The 19,260-nt window shown below is 43.8% G+C and overlaps 1 protein-coding gene across 5 annotated transcripts in view; it reads left to right on the forward strand.

The window, feature by feature from the left end:
- Positions 1-19,260, forward strand: part of CYSLTR1 (cysteinyl leukotriene receptor 1) — a 676,208-nt gene that overhangs the window by 425,877 nt on the left and 231,071 nt on the right. Inside the window, exon 1 of one of the 5 annotated variants that reach the window (XM_078688522.1) lies at positions 10,298-10,356. The exons of the other annotated variants lie outside the window; for them this stretch is intronic. The gene's annotated coding sequence lies outside the window, so the exon portion shown is untranslated. Of the gene's footprint in view, positions 1-10,297; positions 10,357-19,260 lie in introns of those variants that run through there. 5 annotated transcript variants of the gene reach the window in all.

The raw sequence follows: 19,260 nt of genomic DNA on the forward strand, positions 1-19,260 counted from the left end.
AAATACAAATGCGATATTAACTATCAAAATATTTTGGTAATCAATATGATAAACTTCAATATTATTCTTAAAATAACAATACACTTACCCACAATATTCAGGTCCTCGATATATTTGCAGTCACAATATTGTTACCTTAGTATTAAGGTCAAAGATATTTTGGAGTCTATATTTAGGAGCTATGCTATCCTGAAGACATAGCGAGAGGAAATCTGGAAGGAGTCCAGGGACGTCTTGAAAAAGTATTCATATATTTGTAATAAGGTGTGTATTTACCTGTGTGGGTCCGGTGAAAGGTATCCCTAGCTTCACCTAGTTCATACTTTTTCCATTAGACAAACATAACATGTGAAAGGTTTTGTTTTCTTAGCTATTATTTTCATCAAGGTCATTCATTTTATTTGTAAAGTCCATGGTAATGGCGATCCCCATTCTTACCCCACCCCCATCTATGCTCAAGCCTGGTACAACTCTCTTAATAACACAATTAGGCTGCAGGGTAAGTCCCATTCTGACACTTTTCCTAATTTACTCATGTTGACTTTATAGAAACCCATTTTATTCCAATGTCAGAAGTCTTTAAAATAATCGTCTTGACCTTTTTATTCAGTTTGTTGACCAATAAATGAGACATCTCAGTCATCTCGGGCACTTTGGAGGTGTGCGCAGTTGGACCTCATTTTATACCCATAAAATGGCTCAACAAACTCTTAATCCTCAGGCAACTATAATAAATATTTTCTTTTAAAAAGTCCACAAAGTATGTGATGCCATAGCGTAGCTATTCAACCATCATATATATTTTATCAAAATCTACTTATTACCAATGCCTCTTGAATGCAATAGACATAAAGAGGCATTATCTTGGTAATCACACAACATTTAAGAAAAAACTTTCTTTGTGGTTACAAATGCCAAACTGAGATTTGGTAACCTCCTACTAAATGGCAAATTGGGTTTGCAAATTGGAATTTGGAAGGGGCATGTTTAGATCGTTACTTCCTTCGATTCGCAGTGGTATGTATGAATGTTTTGCAACCAAATTACTGTTGCAAAACATTTATATTTTACTGATACCTCAGAGGAGGTGGTAAAGTTTCGCAAATTTGAAGGGGTCCATGGGGAGCCCTTTCCCTTTTTGATTGTTGATACAAAGATTTTTTAAGAGCAGGCAGTGGACCCCCGTACCACTGCCTACTCTTCAAAACTGAAACTTAAGCATTTCATTTTATCTTTTTAAATGCACCCGTTTGCCCTTAAGGAAAATGGGTTGCATTTACACAAAAAAATGTTTTGTTAAAAAGTAGTCACAGACATTGTAGTCTGCTGACTTCAGCAGGCTGCTATTCCTGTGACGGCTGCAATTCCTAAAGGGGAACCAGGTTCGAGTCTCAGCAATGACTCCTGGGATTCTGGGCAAATCACTTAATCTCCCCGTGCCTAACAAAAAATGAATGTGTCCTCACGTAACGCAACTGGTGCTATGTAAAGCGTCCTGATACCGGGTCAAGTATGGGCTATATAAAATGCCGTAAAAAAAAGTGTCTTAGATAATTTCTGTTGTTTTTCTCTGGCAGCACTGCAGCACAAAAGGCAGAAGGGATGTAATGACATACGTGAATTGGTTGTTCTGGCTAGGCAGTGCAACTGATTTTTTGATCTTTGAAACTCCACCAAAGTTACTCAACATTTCTTTCCATGCAGATACCCACGTTTTGCACGCTATTTACTTGTAATGTTTCACATTACCAATCAACAATCAACATTCTTTTAAAGCCAGACTTATTGGCATTACCATTGCTTGAAATTCATCAGCTTCCACTTTTAGTTTCTGTCCATCATACATCATTGTATTGCGGCTCCGGAGACCACTTTCCTTCCTGTCTTTAGACAGCATTTTTGTACACAAGTTTATGCTCCAGACCAGCATAAAAAATGTATTAGAATACCACAAAGAAGGCAGCAGCCTTGTCTGAATCAAGCCATCTGTGCAACAGCGTAAGCAGACTGTATACAAGTTCTCGTCCTATCTTAGCTTTACTAGATCAATAAGCATTCCAGTGAGACGCATCGCCTGTCAGCTGGGGGCCTCATTCAGGACCGCAAAGCCCAGGAAGTATCGGGCTAGGAAGCCGACCCGCAGCCCCTCCCTTTCCTGCACCGGGGCTCTACATCAACTTCTCGCGCCTCCCGCTTTGCGGGAGACGCATCGCCTGACAGCTGGGGGCTTCATTCAGGACCGCAAAACCCAGGAAGCATCGTGCTAGGAAGCCGACCCGCAGCCCCTCCTTTTCCTGCACCGGGGCTCTACATCAACTTCTCGCGCCTCCCGCTTCGCGGGAGATGCATCGCCTGGCAGCTGGGGGCTTCATTCAGGACCACAAAGCCCAGGAAGCATCGAGCTAGGAAGCTGACCCGCAGCCCCTCTCTTTCCTGCAAAGGGGATCTACATCAACTTCTCGCGCCTCCCGCTTTGCGGGAGACGCATTGCCTGGCAGCTGGGAGCTTCATTGAGGAACGCAAAGCCCAGGAAGCATCGGGCTAGGAAGCTGACCCGCAGCCCCTCCCTTTTCTGCACCGGGGCTCTACATCAACTTCTCACGCCTCCCCCTTCGCGGGAGAAGCATCGCCTGGCAGCTGTGGGCTTCATTCAGGACCGCAAAGCCCAGGAAGCATCGGGCTAGAAAGCCGACCCGCAGACCCTCCGTTTCCTGTACCGGGGGTACTTAATCATTTCCTAACTCCCGCCCCGCGGGATGCGTGCAGGCGTGCGCCGGGCGAAGCACGGGCCAAGGGCGGGCCCATCTAAGCCCGTCGTAGCCAGGAGGAGGCAGGGCTGGGCCAGGGCCCTAACATCGTCCATTACACACCACAACCATGCAGTTCCTGCGATTACTTATCGCCAAACAGTGGAGGTGAGGATTACTGTGTGTGACTGTCACCGCCTGGCCAAGGAAGTATTATTGGTGTCCCAACTCAGTCGGGCTGCTCAGAACAGCAATTTTTTTGAACAGCACATACGTGTCAGAACTAATATACCCTGAGGGTTGTTGATTTGGATATATACCAGTGTGTAGCTCAAGGTTGTCCTTGTTAGGTCACTGATTAGCGCCTTGTGACGACTAAAGAGAGGATTAAGCCAGACAATGGGGGAGGGAGCCTAAAAGGGACACTTGATGCCTTTTTTGTTAGGGCAGAAACGGCCCTGGACCAAGAAATCCGCTCAGCCAAAAAAAGACTCTCTCTGGACTCTAACATGGCTCAGAAAAGATTGTCTATGGGGGGTTTAGCCAAGGTAGGCACACCGAAGGCAGTCATCCCGAGAAATTTAGACAGCGAAAACACCCCTCAGAGAGCGATGGAGATATCTGATGTTGAGGCGGTAGTAAATATGTCTCCACCCAATGAGAGGTCAGCTTTAGTGACAAAAAATGGAATGGAGGAGGGAGAGCCGGGCCGACCCACGGTTGTAGCCATGTCATCATCTAGGGGGTAGGGAGCAGGGGAAGAAGGGGTGGTGAGGGCCGAAGCACCAGAGACATGTGAACAAGCACACATGGAAACTGCAGAGTTGGTAACTCGATCTAAAAGGGCGCTCCTAGATAAACAAACGACCAGCAGGGATGGTACACCTGTAAGCGCTCCCATAGTTTCAGCTAAGAGTTCACGAGGGGGGGGTGAGGGGGGCGTAATATGGATAATAGTAAAGTGAACAAGAAAGAGTCAACAAAGGAGGGTAGGCCCAAAGGCACCCCGGAAGTGACAGGCTCCTCGCAGTGCATTTATGCAGAGGGATGGACTTGGGTGATGGGGAGGACTCACCACTATGGTTAAGGCTGGAAACGCTAATTATCAACCAACTAGCACCACTCTATAGGAAAATTACTGCGCTCGAAGAGAAAGTGATCAGACTGGTAGAACAGAGGATGGGTTCATCCATGATAGTCACCCCCGACTTACAGAAGTTCAGGATATGGCCACACGATGTACTGATGGTATGGGGGGAGTATCACAGCGGGATCTACAACAAAGAGAAAGGAACACCAATCATTTGGGTAATGCACAAGCAGGGGCCTGGTAGGGAGGGAACAATCAGAGGGGAGGAGAGAGCTCTGACCCTTAGGAAGGAAGGGCAGACGACGCAACAACAAAGCAGGACGATAGATATGAGGGCACAGAGGGGCAGGGGGGATGGGGCCGGTGGAACCAAACCTAATGTGCCAGCGGGGGGCGAGCTTGTCATGAGCACGAGGAACTTGCCTGTCATGGACCTTCTCCCAGTAGCTAGCCCATACACAATAGTATTGACAGGGGTCCCTGCCTCAACTGAAATTTGTGAAGAAACACCCCAAATGTTAATCAATAAGGCAGCCCATTGGTTAAGTAAAAATGTCCAATTTAAGCTTGAGCATTATAGGCATATACTAATGGCAAGAAGGGTGTCCTGGATAGGTCATAGCAGAAAGTGTTTTGAAGGAGACACGGTGATCATAAATTTCAGATCACCAGGGCTGGTACAGGACCTTCTTGCCCACTACCGGGCAGCCTCAGGGGGAGAGTGGCTCGTCCATCCAATTGTTACCGCTGGGTTTCTTTTATCGGGACCCAAGGATAAGCTCCCGAAGAGAGGTTGATTGGCAAATGCACAGCGGGCGGCTGGAATAGGACCCTTGCCTCTCACAAAAAATCGCTATGCCCCACTGGCAAATAGTCAGAGTTTGGAAGACATTGATTGACGCGAAGGGAGCCCTTGCAGAGGTGATGGGCCCCCCGAAGCGATTGCTCCACGCAGATATCCAATTGAAGGCCCTCCAGTAACCCCAGAAAGTACATCAACCCCCGTCCCTATGGAAAGTGATAAGGTTAGTTGTTATAAAAATGATAAAGTCCAGATTTTAGAAATCCAGTCACCTGCCACAGGTGGTCAGATATCGCCCAGTACAATTATTACGGGCCAGGGTACTATAAAAGTTATACAGTGGATTATAGCGGGGCTCTCAGCAAAACTAACAAATAACGACTGGGTGGCTTATATAAAAAAGGTCCAGGTTATATGTCTACAAGAGACCTGGGAATGGAACAGAGACCAGCTAGCTCTCGAAGGCTTTAAGATGTTTGTTGTCCCGGCAAGGAAAGGGCCGGCAGGAAGAGCCAAGGGAGGGCTGGTGATATATGTGGATCTAAAATTGAAAGGGACATGGGAAGACCTGAGCTGGGACACTGATGTTCTACGGGGGTTAAAATTACATATGAGGGGCCAGAATATACTATTTGTGAATTTCTATAATGCTATATTACCGGGGTCACCACTTATTAGTTTTAAAGAACTGGAAAAAAGACTGAAGGGGGAGACTGACCACGAGGGACGCACGTACCAATGGGTGCTTGTAGGTGATTTTAATTGTCACCTACGCCCAAACGTGAAAAATAAACGGGGTCGTCTTGTCCACTGGAAGAGGGCCCCCATCTAGAGTATACAGCAGAGGGAAAAGAGCTTAATATGGTGCTGGGAATGCATGACCTTCAACACACTATGTATTTAATCAAAGGAGGGCACGCTGGGCGGATAAACCCAACTTTTAAAGGCAGAGGTTGCGATTCAGTTATTGATTTTATCTTTGTATCACACATACTGAAACAGGAGCTTTTGGGGTTTGAAATACAAATGAGTGCATTCAGTGACCACAACCCCTTGGTCATTGTCTTGAGGGACCCCAATAGGTCCAGAATCCAGGATAAAAGGGGTGCGAAGGGGGAATTAATGGCGACTGACCAAGGTAGAAGGCTGAGATGGTCCAAAATGGACGTCGACGCCTTTTATGAAGCATTAATGGCAGACAAAGACCATCATGTATGGAGGTGCCTGAACCTCGAAGTAACAGGGGTTGATTTAGTTAAGGCCTATGAAGGGGCAATGTTGCACATTGACAGACTCCTCAGGGTCAAGTCTGGAAAAAAAGGACCGATGGAACACGGGTGGTTCGATCAGGCCTGTTCAAAGGCCCTGAGAGAGCTGAAATTGGCACTGAAAACCTGTCCCAGGGATAAAACTAGGGTTATGGCGTGCCGAGGCATATACAAAGATGGGGTAAAGCGCCGCAAATCCTTTCTGAAACAGCAGGCCTGGGAGAACCTGAGGGAAGCAGCAGACACTAAAAATATGGCTGCATTTTGGAAGATCATTAATGACCCATGCTTCCAAGACAGGGATAAACCCAAGATTGCAAATCACATCCTGGCGGAGACAAGGCTCGAGCACTTTAATGGTCTATACAATCTTAGTACTCATGAGGATTGCCTAGTAATTAAGGAAGGGCCAGGAAGAGAGGAATTTATAATTTTCTCGCTGAATGAGATTAAAGTAGGCGTGAAGGGATTGACCAGAAACAAAGCGCCGGGACCAGATGGTGTCCCCTCGGATTTGTTCCCAGCACAAGTAGAGCTGTGGGCTCCCATTTTGACCAGAGTTATAAATGCCGCAGTGTGCACGGGCATGCCTGAATCCTGGTCGACAGCCACAATTGTTCCAATCTTCAAAAAGGGTGATAGGGAGAGCCCGTCCTGTTACCGACCTATCTCCCTGATTGACGTGTCCGTGAAAGTTTTTGGTCGGGCTATACTTAACCGTCTATTAGACTAGGCAGAAGAACATAAGATCATCACGGACACGCAGTATGGTTTCAGGGTCGGTCATTCCGCAACAGACTAATTTCTTAATCTGTACCTCCTGATGGCCAAGTACACGATAGCTAGTCAAGAAACCGTGGGAAACTATGGGAACTTATGGAGGGACTGGGAGTGGACCAGGGCCTAGTAAACATCTTGAGATCCCTACACAGGAACACCTGAGCCCAGGTCAGGTACAACGAGGAGGGCAGTATGACAGATCAGTTCCCCTGTACGAGGGGAGTTAGACAGGGGTGTATTTTGGCACCCTTCCTATTCACCCTGTATATTAATGGCTTAGAGAAAGCAATGGCCGGGTTGGGAGTGGATTCGCATAGGATAGGTCATCGGGGGGTTCAGGTTCTGCTTTATGCAGATGATGCAGTACTTCTGGCCCGAACCCCCTGTGGCCTACAAATACTGTTAGACGGCTTTGTCCATTTCATGGAGAGCCTGGACTTGTCAGCAAACCTTGCCAAATCTTATATAATGGAGGTAGGGAAGGTTCCCCCAAAGAAATATAAATATACAATCGGGGCACACCGCATAGAAAAAGTCCAGTGTTTTTCATATTTGGGGATATTAGTCGACTCCAGGCTCAATTTTAAACCTTTGCTGGAGGAAAAATGTCACACCCTAACTAGAAGCATGGGGGCGATTATGAACCATGCACATAGTTTGGGTCGTTGGTCTCCTGATCAGATCCTGATTCTTTATAACTCAATATGTTCCACCAAAGTACTCTATGGCGGTGAGGTCTGGGGCTTTGTGGATGCTAAGTCGCTCCACATTGAAGAGAACAAACTTTTAAGAAGATTACTGAAAGTGCCACAATGCACCCTGGGCTTCACTGTACATGAGGAACTGGGTGCTGCCTATATTAAGGACAGGATAAAACTAAAGCTGGTTAGTTGCTGGGTTAAAATTTGGACAAATCCAGAGGCCACCCTGACAAGAGATATCATTCAGGACTGCCTGGCAAGTGATAAGGGGATGAATATCGGCTGGAACTTTTTACTTACCCTACACAATTTCTGGCAAAGGACAAGACTATGGTCAAGGGGGAGTTTTGGAAATTACTGGTTTCCAGTAGGGAAGATCAAGAGATAATAAAACCCGCAGTGAGAAGGCATATCCTGACAAAATCTTGCCCGGGTATTGAACCTTATTTGTATCCTATTCATAGTGCCCAAGATAGGTTCCTCATGACGCGTTTCAGGTTAGACTCTATACATCATAGCCTTGTGGTGCCTGCAGGTTTTACTAAAACGGTGGTGCAGAAGGGTCCCTGCGGTTGCGATCTTCGATCTCTGCAGGATACCCTTCATTTCATGCTGTTATGCCCATATTACATGCACCGAAGGAAGCATTTTTTTAAAAGAGTTTTTTAAAAAAGCAGGGTTTAGACAGGCCAAAGTGGCTTCATTGCATTTGAAACTTTCTGCGGATATTTTAACTTTGCATTGTACTGGCAATGCGCCTTAGGAACACCAGAGGGGACGTGTGAACTGTATATCCAGGAATTGTTTTTAAGTAGATTTTGTATTGTACATTTTCTCGGAGGGCCACAGCGTCTCAGGAACACTAGAGGGCATAGGTAATTTGAACACACATAATTGTTTTTAAGTCTATGCTTTAGGATGCTGCTTTTTTTCGATATAGGCCCTCATGCTGCTTATGTATTGCACCTGCACTTTACAGACTACAATACTTTTAACTGAATGACACTGGAGCACCTTAATTACCTTCTGCTGCTAATACATTGCATATGCACTTTACTGAATTCGATCCATTGACAACGTCAGGCCATCTCGTTGTTTATGTATTGCACATTCATTTTATTAACTTGTATATTCATAGGCTCGTTTTTTGGTCCACTGAGGAAGATTGGTCGGATAGTGGAGTGTTTTATGCACTGTAAGGCTGTTCCAATCAGGTTAACCTGTTGCTTCACAGAGTGTAACGCTCGTCTTTTTTTAACAAGTGGCATGTATTTGTTTTCAAAGATTGAGAGTATGCGTGAAATAGCAAGACCTATTGACTTTGCCAATGCTTGTTTTAGAGATATCTATAATAAACGTCCTGCTTTCTTTCAATAGTAGAACAAAGTGCTTCAAGTCTCATTGTTTTTTTTTCCGGTTCAGAGTTTAGTTTTGGAAACATTATTTCGCTCTCATCACTTCACTCCAACATAAAAATAGGAAAAGAAATAATGGTGTTTTAGACAAGTGAGTCCTTGTGAAGCTTCCTTTGTCAAATTATGCCACAAACAGCTTGATGCCAGTGCCAATCAAAACAGCGTGTTCCTTTCCGAAGACTTGTCCATATGCTTCCAGTTCCTGCCATGATTAGACCCTTCTAAGCAAGTTGCAAGCATGCCTCTAAAATCCGTTGTCTAGGCAAACAGCAAAAGAAGTCTCGTTTCCTCTTTCTTTAATTAACACACGTTTCTGGATGCGCTATGCGCAGTCATGCGTTTATTGTACGCATCAGATGTTCTTTATGTATGTACAGATAAAATGGTAAATGAACAGGAGAGTCTCGGTAATTCGATGGGTTCTCTGCAGTTGCTTCACCTGTGCCATGAATTGTTCTGGTGATTTGCTAGTGATCAGTCATCAGTTACAAAAAACTGTGACACCCAGAACCCATACCCTAGTAAAGAGGAAACCTTATCTAAAGGACTGAGGGGTTTCATTTGTTGTTTGGGGGATGCAAAATATCTGCCACATTTTGGACCTTGTGCTTATGCCACAATCTGAATAACTGCGTGTGCCTGGCTCTTGATCTGAATTATTTTTCAAAAGAGTTTTGTTCGGGCAAAGTAAATGTACCTACTTTCTAAAAGAAAAAAAAATCTCTGAGGGTGTCGTATATATGATACGTGTACCAAAGGCTTGCATTTGAATGTCATCACCCTGCAATGGGTTGAGAGATAGGCAGTGTCCTGCACTGTAACAGGTCATAAAGAAGCCTTCTTGAAAAAAATTGACTAGTACGATCCTCTCAGCAGCAGTTGTATAATTTTTTCATAACCCCCTTTCTATTCTACATTAGACAGCCTAGCCAAAGATCATGGAGCACCTATATTATCAAAAAGAAATGAAGCTGCAGCTTTCAGTGTTGAAAACAGTGCTCAATCAATAACCAGGGGTTGAAGAGGAAATAAGAGTAACACTCGCAGTTCTGCAGTTGATCTTGCACAATTCTGTTCTTTATGACACCCAGCAGGAGCAGATGTACCTGCCGACATGTTGCACCCATCAAGGACTATCAGAAGATTCACTATAATCACATGTGAGCCGTAAGGACATCTGTTTCAAGACCGGCAGTTTAAAAGGACACGAACATTTGTGCCTGGGAGCATGAACGCTATGAAACAGTGTATTTCTGAAGGTTGTTAAATGCAATACACCTAATGTCAGATTTAACGTGTTGTGGATCATCTGAGGGCGGGCGGGGCAAAACACGCATAAGAGTCATGTTTATTTCCATCAGTAAAAACATGATTTAGCACAATAACATCAATGCAGCAGAAAGAGGTATTCTGGGAGGAGTAGTTTGAAAGAAGCAGGAAGTTAGTTGATTGGTGGAATAAGGGGGTGGAGAAAAGGCACACGTAGTTTAAAGAGCAAGATGTTACGGATTGAAGAAAGGAAGGAAGGAAATATGACGGGAGGATTTGTTAAAGTAAGTACGGAGAGAACTTTTTGGTAGAAGGGCTACGTTGTAGTAGAGCATGATAGGAATAATCTAGAAGTGGGTTTAAAAGTAAAATCTTTCAGCAGGGTGGGAGATTTCTGTTGAGGCAGTGTTTCTGATGGTTTGTGATTAGAGGGAAAACGTTAATTTGGGAGTAAGGTATTGTGAAGTAATCTGGATGCATTAAGAGTTTCATAATGTAACATTGTTATTTCAAAATTGCAGTGTATCCCTGATGAAGGGCAAAGATGCCCGAAATGCATTGGATTGCATTGGATTGAGGATGTTTCTTAACAGTACTACTACAGTATTAGAGTGTGATTCTTCTGCTTGCACAGAATGTATTAGTATTGGGAGATGCTGGATAGAGGAGCTTAGAATCCTCCGTTGTCCTATGCAGCTAGCTAATGTTAACAAGTTTTGGCAAAGCCAATAGGTCTCACCTTTGGGGACTATTGGCTTTGTTTGGGGACACTGAAAAGCATCTGGGATGCTGTGCAGCAAGGCTAAATTTCCATACACACACAGAGAACATTGGACTTAATCCTGGTTTTGTAAACCCCGCAGTCGCTCAAAAAGTTTCTTTGTGAGCCGTCTGTAGATGATGTCGGAGTAATCAAAGTGTGTCATCAGGGCTCTCGTCCAATCCACCTGATGATCAGTTATGACTAGCAGCATCTCCATAGCGGTGAGGACTGTACGTTAACACTCAAGACAACTCCATTGACTCTTGGGAAGGAACAAGACCGCACTGTTAAAAATCACTCCCAAATTTGTGATATTTTTTTAAGTTTCAAAAGGAAGTTTATTTTGAATACAATAAAATGTAGCAACTGATAACACGTGAAATATCATAAAAGAATTATTACTTAACATATTAACAATGGCATCTATATAAATAAATATATAAGATAAAAAGGTCTATGGCTCAAATAAAGGGAAAAAAAATAAGGGGTTGAGAAAAGGGAGAATAGGAGCAATAATTGAGAATGAACAAGCATTAAAATAATACAAAATTGCATTTGAATATAATAAGGTTACTATTGAATACATCAAGGTGGTTGAGTAACTTCCTGAGTAGATGGTGATGGAGCAAAGGAACTCTTGGCACAGTTATCTAAACACATCATAACAGGGGACCACAAAAGTAGTTGTTTTTGTTTCAAGGACATGGGGAAAACAAAAGTTGTGTCGAGTCTGTGGTTATGGTAAATAGAGTACCACCAAGCCAAGTATGAAAGTTTGGAAGAGTCTTTCCAATTTTTTGATATCTGTTGAAAAGCAGTGGCAATAAGCAGATCAATAATTCGTGTTTGTGATTTCGGTCTATTCCAACAATCCACAAGACTACCCAGGATTATGTTTGGTAATATAATTTCCAGATCATCCAAAGCCTTCACCCTCTACTCTTGCTTACTATCCCTGCTCTTACAAAGATCCTAAACTAAAGCTGAACTTTCCTGGGAAACCGATTTAGGCATACAATGGCCCATATCTATTTGGGATCAAATTTGGATGAAAATTAGGAAATCTTCCAGAGCAGCCAGTACTACACAAACTCTTTTTTTTATTTACAATAGATTATTACTAACACCGGCCTCCTTACACAAAATGCATTCTGATACTCCTGACACTTGTTGGTCTTGTTCGTTACCACAAGCAGACCTTCTTCATCTACATTTTGTATGCCCATCAGTTCTACAGTTTTGGAAAGTAGTCTGGTCCCAAATTAATTCCATCTTTAAAACCAAATTTGTTATATTTTTTTAATAAAGGATAATATTCCTGGTCTATTGAACACTCAAAAAGCAGTGATAGGGTTGCTACATATCCAAGCACCTTCATCTCAGGTTTGTCTTTTTTCGCACACAGCTTTTTCTCCTTCATCGAGTGGAGACACATTAATAGAAAAGCAAAAAGGCAAGGTCAGATTTTCAACAGAACACTTGGCGGATAGAAGCTCTCTGTTTTTGTGTTACAGCTAAAATAGATATGTGGAAATAATAAGCACTGTACTTGAAATCCTCCCACGACACCTAGTTTTAATTGCCTTGTGCTATCTTTATGTCACTGATCACTAAGGCTTCACCATGGTGAATATATGTTCACACTGCAGTGGAGCTCAATGCACACTGTAGAGAATTGCTGTTTATATTGCAGTGAAGTTCAATATACTCTGTAACGAATATCTGTGTATGCAGCTGTGGACCTCAATGCACACTATAGAGAACAGCCAGTCATCTACACTGCAGTGGAGCTCCGTGCACACTGTACAAAACATCTGTTTATACTGCAGTGGAGCTCAGTGTACACTGAAGAGAATATCCGTCCACACTGCAGTGGAGCTCAGTGCACACCGTGGTTAATATATATTCATACTGCAGTGGAGCGCAGTGCACACTGTACAGAATATCTGTTTATACTGCAGTGGAGCTCAGCGCACACTGTCGAGAATATCCATTCATACTGCGCTGGACTCGGCTGGAGGTCAGTGCATACAGTAGAGAATATCTGTTCATACTGCAGTGGAGCTCAGTGCACACTACCAATACGATCTGCTTCTAGTGCAGTCCAGCTCCATACACACTGTAGAGAACAGCTATTTATACTGCAGTAGAGCTCAATGCACACTTTCGAGAATATCCGGTTATATTGCAGCGGAGCTCAGTGCACACTGTAGAGAATAGCCGTTTACACTGCAGTGGAGCTCAATGCACAATGTAGAGAAGATCCGCTCATATTGCAGTGGAGCTCAGAGCACACCATAGAGAAAACCCGTTCACACTACAGGGAAACTCAGTGTACAATGTAGAGAATATCAATTTATATTACAATGGAGATCAGTCTACACTGTAAAGAACCATACACACCACTAACAGGCGCAATGCAGACTGTAGAGAAGATGTGCCCAGAGTCCACTGGAGCTCAGTAAACACTGCATGTCAGATGTGTTCAGACGCACATAGGAGGGACGGGGTGATGGGTAGCCTGAGGGAAGGGTGTGGGGGCTCTGGGCACTGTGAAGTGGAAGCCCCTTTTACACCTCAGAGTGGCCCAAGGACCGCACCACACTAGTTCGAGTCCCGCCAAGGCCACCTCAGCTCTTCATCCTTTAAAGCTCGGCCAAATGAGTAGCATCAAATTGGAAATTGGCATCACCTCATATTTACCGCATTCAGATGTTCTCCGAATAATAAGATTATACAGTGTATGGCGACTATGGGAGACAAGCAAACCGATCCATTGACAAGGTCCCCCCATTGACAAAAGAAACACAACAGCGTGCTGTATCTGCCGGGCCTATGGCTTCACATTTAATGAGCGTGCAGAGAGATTCACATTCTGCCCTGAAATGCAGAATTGACACTATCTCGGTCAATGCGAACTCTAATGCTAATTAAATACGTAGTCCGATCACCCCGCTACAATAGAGCGGAAATCATCATCATGGCGGAACTCGGCGAACAAATCCACAGTATGTAGAGGTAGGAACCTTACGTAGCAGAGAGTAAATCTCCCTGCCACTACTGAGCGAGACGGAGCAGAAACCACAGGCAGAAGAGGTGGGGGGAGGGGTTCAGAGCAGACTGGGAGGGAAAGATGGGAATTTAACTGCACTGGAAGTCAGGGGAAAAAATGAAAACATCCATCAGCACGCGGTGCAGAAAGGGAACCCGCAGTGACATTTAAAACAAGCAAAAGCGAAACCGTGGCGCGTTGCCTGTAACCTGACCCACCATGAATGCAGCTGCCACCCTGTGCGCCGCTGCTCACTCTCAAGGGCAAAACGCTGTGAGAGTGACACATTGGAAAGGAGGTGGGACATGCACCCGCCTTTGGCCATTTGTGTGCTTTCATTATTGAAAGACACACACAAAGGCCAATCCAATGTGTGGGAGGAGTGGGACCCGCACAGAGAAGTTTTGAGCCCTCACAACAAGCCTCCGATAGAGCAGCATATGTGCGCTGCGCTAGGCTCGACCTAAAAACAGTTGTAACCAATTCTGCTACAGGTTGTGGAACTTAGAGGTCCCAAAACAGTCTTTATCTCTCCATTGGTTCATCTTACATACTTATGGTGTTTGCACTTTATGAAAATTGCTCTTTTAAAACAAAGAAGCACGTTACTAAAACTCCATACTTCCTCTCCCTATCTTTTCACAAAATTCGTTTTAACTCTGCATTGTTAATATATATTAGAGTGGAGCACCATTCATTGCTCATTTCCTGCTTTGTAATCCACAAGAAATGTTTTAAAATCAACTGTGCCCATTCCAGGAGCAAATCGTTGAGGCTTGCCTCAATTGTGTATTGAGCACAGAATGCTAACGATTTGCGAAGAAGCTACAGAAGAACTTAGTAGAATACTTGAGATCAAGTGGCAGACTACTGCTGCTAATGGAAGTAATGGGTCACCCAGGATTGTTCTGGGTTAAATGAGAAAGAGCTCTTTAAATCTATAGAAAATATGTTATGTTAGCTTCCTGAACCACAATCCGTTATTTCCATGAAAAATCATGGGAGAAAGCAGTTTTTTCTTCAATGATGGTGCATCAAATCCTAGTAAAGAATGAAAATTTTTCACTTGTTGAAATCACCCTACAATCTACCACAATTTCCAAAATGAATATGGGCCCAACAATAAAAGTTTTAAAATGTGAATAAGCTCTATCATCGTTATTTTTGTGATGCTCAGGAATATTCTTCACTCCAATGTATTTCAACAAATTCAAAATGCTCATGTTCCTGATTTAGAAACAATGGCAGGGTTTGATTGTCAAAAATAACGCAACCGATAAGTTTCACGTTAACTACGTCCAATGGAGTACCATAAAAAAAAATCATTGAATAAATTGTTTTGTAAATTGCAATCCAAATTTCAAGGCTATGATGCAGTAGCAATATTATCCAAAAGGGAAGAAACCCCCAGGTAGTTATAGATCTGGATGAAGGAAAGCCTTCATCTTTGACTGGCCCTCAGCCTCCACTATATTTAAGTGAATGCCCTTCCTGTGAGGTAATATTCCTCAAATAATGTTCTCTACATCAGCAAGTGGCATGTCTATAGTAAAATAGAATTTCAATAACAACATTCTACCTAATGAAATTAATGAGATTCAGGCTTACTTGACTGAAGTCCTTAATATTCCAACGGTCATCTATAAGCCATTTAAAATGAAGGGGAATACATCTTCACTTGATGTTTGAGTGTGCATGCTTGCGAGGGGTGGTTCCCATCTGGGCTGGTCCCAGGTTGGTCTTAGCTCGGTACCTGCAACTTCTTCGCGGTCTCCTGCCACTCAAGGGATGGGCCCCATCGAAGCTGTTGGGCCGAGGAGAAAGGAAGAGGAGGAGAGGATGAGTGGCCCACCCAGCAATGGGTGGCAAGAGGCAGGCAGGCAAGGAGGAGCCGGCAAGTGGTAGTAGGAGCACCAGCCTGCGACACAGCGCGTCACATGGAAGCAACTGGCATTAGGCCGGTGTGGCTTATGCTCATTGCTGCCTCCTGTCTGGGGCTTCAGTATGTCAGGGACGTGAGGATTCCTGCAGCCCTGCAGGGGTTCCTTTAGCCATGCCCTTTAACTACATCTCAAGTTTAAGCCCAACGAGCTCATCACTAGTACATCTAGCCCAGATGTCAACATGCATGACAACACGGAACAACATAAGTAAGACATACAACATAAAGAGATTGCCAGCTGTATCAAATGGCTTGCCTCATTCTCCATGTTCCACCTCTGGAGACTTTACTTCAGGTATAGAAATGAGCGAAGACATACAAATAAGGGGTCTGGGAAATGGGCAGAACAAACACACACGTAAGATCCAAGGCTAATTGGGTCACCCAACAAGAAGGAAGAAAGCCATCTGAACAGCAAGGCACACCTATAAGCAAACTTCCCATTCAGTAGATTCTGTTGGCATGAGAGCCCAAAAACATAAAAACTGTCATACTTGTAGCTCTGTGGGAAATTGGCACAAAGGGAGCCCTGCACTAGTTTGACAGTTAAGCAGCTGTGATGCGCATAGAGTGTAAAGAACCCAAAGATGGCTCCCACGTCATTTCATAACTCCCATGCATTTCCTAAATCCATCAGCAGCATGAGCGACGATTGTTGGCCTGCATTACTGACCACACTTCATTCCATCATTCAGTCACTCAAATTTCACTCTGAAAAATTTGAAGTTCAGGTAGATCTTTCAAGCACCTTGATGGTGTCTGTATCAGGGATAGACGACAACCTAGACATGCTCACCAACCTCATTGTACAAGCCCAAGTGTCTCCTTCTGCATCTGAAACTTCTGAGCTTCCAGGGCTAGGAAAATGTATTTGCTCACCAAGGCTCAATAAATTGTCAAATCTACCTGAAGTCCTTGCATCCTTTGTTAAAGATCTAAAGATCCAAACAAGGCAAATAACAATATCCTTAGTGCGCAGTTGTAGTGAAGGAAGTAAGTCAGTGCAAGGACCCATTGAACCAGTCCAAAATGTTTCCTCCTTTCCATGTTGCACTGCAACCCCTTTTGTAGACTGTCAAAACATCAAGGTGGAGAGACAAAACATGCCCCCAATGGCCTTGATTACCTCAATTGTTTCAAAGGACATTCAAAGCTCAGTATCAGGGAACATGCACTCAACATGGGCCTACGCAAGACTTTGTGCAAAGCGGAAACACACACAAAGCACCAGAGCTGAGGCTCACTGCTAGTTATAACAATGGACAAAGTAACCCTGGAAATACAAACCCCTAAAATTACAGACAAAGTGTTGAGGTCTGAGTTTATGGCACCCTGCAGTCCTCCCAAAGAAATCCCCTTAATGCCCATACAGACAGACCCCTCCCAATGGAAACCCCTACAAAGCAAAAGCGCAAAAGATTGCAGGAAGCAAGAAACAAACATATAATCAGGTCAGGTAGTCAACAGCTGTTGATCACAGATCCACCATCAAAATATATTGAATCTTTAGGAAAAAAGAATAAAGGGCCTGATTTAGATCTTGGCGGGACTTCCGTTGTCCCGCCGTGGTGGTGGTTACAAGTACTCTGTTGAGCTGATGGAGTCCCATCTGCCGTATATAGATGTGTGCTGGCTGAACTGCTGTCCACATCGACAGACTGTTTACCATTGCATAAGTGGCTCATCTCCATCAACGCGGCGACTCGATTGCTGGCTAACAGTACTCCATTGCCGTCAAGTCAGCTAGTTTGCACAAAGCCAATTTAGATTTTCCAATTGTGCTGGCGTTGTCCTAGCAGGGGTTTCCTGGCGGAGTGAGTCACTGGTCGAGTGGAGATGGGTAAATACCACTTTTATAATGCCTTATTATATAGTATAGCCTAGGGCCTGCTTTGCGTGCATGTTATGTTAGCATGGCTTATTAGAAGTTTAAACGCCATTTTACCTTTTGCTGCTTTTGCAGACAACAGTGCTTAGCTGTTTTTGTAAGTTAGCCTTCACGAAGGTTTTCACATGAGGAAAGGTCTGTTTTCGACATCTCAAGACTTACATCGTGCAACCAGTCTGCACAGTGATTGCTAAAGCCCCCAAGGTTATCAAAACATGTTAGTTGTTTTTCGACATGTTCGGATAACGTTTTCTAGACACAACATTTTGGCAGCTGTGAGCCAAGTAAGATTCTGGGGTCCTTATTATCACACACTAGCCATGATTACAGGCACTTGAAAGATTTCCGTTTCCAGGGATGCAGAGAGTCTATGCTGATCCAGATGTAATTTACTCTTACTGAGCGGAAAGGTAATGGGGTCCCCCAAACCAAGCCTAGGAGACCTTCTGTAGTTTATAATATAGTTCCGATATAGGGAGGGTATTAAAACTAGGCACTATAGGACCTGTTTTCACCATCATTGTAATATGATTTCTCCTTTTGTATTTTATGGAATTGTAACCATGCTGACCATGTTATTTTTAATCATATGTCTGCTTATGTTGGCTAAGATACTGCACATGAGATCACGTTGTTAAAATAAATATTTTAACCTTACTGTGTCTCTTATTTACTCCTGTTGTGGACTGGTATAAGAGTATAACAAAAGAGTGTTCTCACTTCCCACCATTCCTGAGATGGTCCTAAGTCGCATGTTCTAGGTTGTCTAATAATTGGTTACATTGCTATAGGACGAAGAGCTAATGTGACACTGATGCTAGCTGGTTGGGGTTTTTCTAGGTACGGAGGTGAGTTTCTGGTACACCACAATTCACTGACATCCTAGGTCTCTGTGCACAGTTCTGTGTATGAGCAGGATCCTTGCACCAATTACACATATAGGTTGTGTGTGGTTTAAAAATATAAGTAGTTATTGTGCCATGCCCCTTTTTGAAGTAATCAAACACAAGGAGATGATGGACGGAGCGCTGAAACTTTTCAGACACTATTAGATCTGGGTTGAATCCATCATCATTCTTTAGCTCACTTTGCCACTCCATTTCAGACCCAGTCATATGCAAATCAGCCTTGGCCCTGTTCCTCATGGGAACTGTGGTATATAAATAAATAATACCGGATCTAGGTTTGACTGGACATAGCAATAACAGATAGCTCAATAAATAAGAGTCAAGATTCGAGGTAGTAGGAGTTTGCAGGTTTAATACAGCATAAGGACAGGAACAGGACAACCTGCACAGGAATAGGATGGCAGAGCCCGGCAGCTGCCGGGGCTGGATCTGGGATGAGCGCGCTAACTTTAATAACAAAATACAACATATATATACTAAAACAATTGCATTACAGTGAATACAGTAGGCGGAGCAGTGGGTGTGGTCAATAGCAGTCGCGAAAGATAAGGGTGAAAGTAGGTGTAACAGGAGGCGTATACATAGACATGTGATGTAAACGTAACAGAATATGTCATAAATGGGGCGGAAACATG

This window comes from Lissotriton helveticus, chromosome 4_1 (assembly GCF_964261635.1).
Source record: "Lissotriton helveticus chromosome 4_1, aLisHel1.1, whole genome shotgun sequence".
Classification (NCBI taxonomy): domain Eukaryota; kingdom Metazoa; phylum Chordata; class Amphibia; order Caudata; family Salamandridae; genus Lissotriton; species Lissotriton helveticus.